Below are 2,143 nucleotides of genomic sequence, written 5' to 3'. Positions count from 1 at the left end.
GGGAAACCCTCAAATTGCGTATAGGCGCATCTGGAAAAGGGCCGGCCATCCTGCCCAATTTAACTTCGCTTTCCAGCTTATTAGCAACCACGTCAGCAAATTGCAGAGCCGATTTCAAATTTTTTGTGGAAAAATTATGTGCCGCATCCACGAATGGAATACGGAAACCATCCCGAAAACCTCCTTCTAACAAAGCTGCAGCTGGTGTATCAGGGTACCTATTTAGAAATGGCAACATCACGTCCAGACGAATTGGCGTCATTCCTTTTTTCAGAACCGTCTCCGCTTCTCTGTCTGCCACCCTTAAAACATTTGGATGACCCATGTGGTCCCCCACAAGTTGCACATTCATGCTTGAATTTGCATTTTCCCCCAAATTTACATCATCCCTCATTGAATGCAAAGCACAGTCCTCTCTGCATTGCCGCTGAGTGTCCCGACTGCCCTGAACCCCCAGCGCTTCCAGGAAAAAACTGGCTGCCTGACCCGAAGCGTGACGGAACCATAACCTTCATCCACAAAGCTATATCTTTGTGATCCCACCGAATACTGGGCCTAATGGCCTTCCGCTGCCGGAATTGCATATCGTATCTGAGCCAACCTTGGCCCCCGTAAGTTCGATAAGCTTCCCCAATCGCATCCATGTAACAAAAGAACCCTGAGCAGTTCTCGGGGGACCTCTCCCCAATCACACTTGCCAAAATGGCGAATGCCTGCAACCAATTAGAAAATGTCCTAGGCATCAGCCTAAAACGCCTTCCTCCTCTTTTTTTAAATCATCTTTGCGCAGCCTGTCCAATTGAAAACGCTCTAGTGGTAATAAGGAGAATATTTCCACGTAATCCCCTTTCCAAATTTTCTCCCTAGTTTCACTTTTTAAGTGTGCACCCAACGGTCCCTTGAAACAAACGTATACCTCCCCACGGGCCGCGTCATCCAAACGCACTGAGGTATCTTTTTCCGCTTCCCCTGCCTGACTGGCAACAGACACGCTAACCAATGGTGTGGCAGCACTCGGCGCCGCAGCATCATTCCCCACGTTATCTGACGACATACTCCCAGAACTAATACCAGCAAACCCCCCTAGAGAACCCCTCAAACCCGAAACTTTCCCCGGATTCCCAAGCCATGCCGCAGAAGGAGAAGACCCCAGGTTTGAACCCCCCAATCCCCATAGCGCCGCCAGATCTCTAAGCCCATGCATGATAAGACCTAACCCCCCTCGACTCCCCCCATAAATACATCCCGACTAACACCGACAGAGGGAGCTAACACAGGGGTACATGAAAGAAAAGGATCGTCCTCACCTAGCTACCCGAGCGCTGTGGACCCGGCAGCCGAAGATCCTGAAGCAAGACGAACGTGCTCCTCTCCTGGGCTCTCCATCCGTTGATCCCCGGTAAGTCAGACGGCCGACTGCCATCCTGTGATACCCCATCTGAAGGTGCAGTGCAGGGTCCCTTGCTGCCACCGCTGTGAAGATGCCTGAGCCAGCGTAGCGCTGCCCGTGCTGGGAAGTGTTCCTGTCCGCAGCTGTGACATGACCTGACCCCCTGGTTGGACTCAGCCCCGGCCTGCGCTGGCTAGAGAAAGTCAGCCCTCCAGCTCCGTGCCCCGTCCCAGGCAGAGCGCTGCTGACAGGGCCAGCAGAACGCCGCCCGCTAGATGCCCCACGCCGAGAGGCCTGGGAATAAGGCCCCCGCCTCCTGGAAGCGCCCGCTCCTCCGCGCTGAGCAGGCTCACCTGACCTGGTGCAGCCCGCCACTCCTGGTCCCGACACCTGGTGAGACACACACGCCGAGGAGGAGGCCAACACCTCCCCCTGCTGCAGGCCCCGCCGTGCCGCCGGATTCCTCCCGTCTCTGCCGCGGGCCACCGCTGCACCACTGCTCGCGTCTCCCACCGGAGGGTCCCGAGAGGGGCTCCTGATACGGCGCCGGGCCCGAGGGGTGATGTCAGGGCTCAAGCGCGCTGGAGGCCTGGACCTCCGTGGCCGGCGTCCCTCTACTGGTACCTGGGCCGGTCCCGTCACCGCTCCATCCAGAAGGCTGCTGACGGACTGCTGCAGCCATTCGGTGCCCTGTGTGCTGGCCTGTTTGTGCAGCCTCTGCAATAAGGCCTCCACGTCTATCACTGGGGATTT

The sequence above is a fragment of the Ranitomeya variabilis genome, chromosome 6 (assembly GCF_051348905.1).
Source record: "Ranitomeya variabilis isolate aRanVar5 chromosome 6, aRanVar5.hap1, whole genome shotgun sequence".
In the NCBI taxonomy this organism is placed as follows: domain Eukaryota; kingdom Metazoa; phylum Chordata; class Amphibia; order Anura; family Dendrobatidae; genus Ranitomeya; species Ranitomeya variabilis.
The sequence above is the reverse complement of the archived record's forward strand: the minus strand, read 5'-3'. Positions refer to the sequence as shown.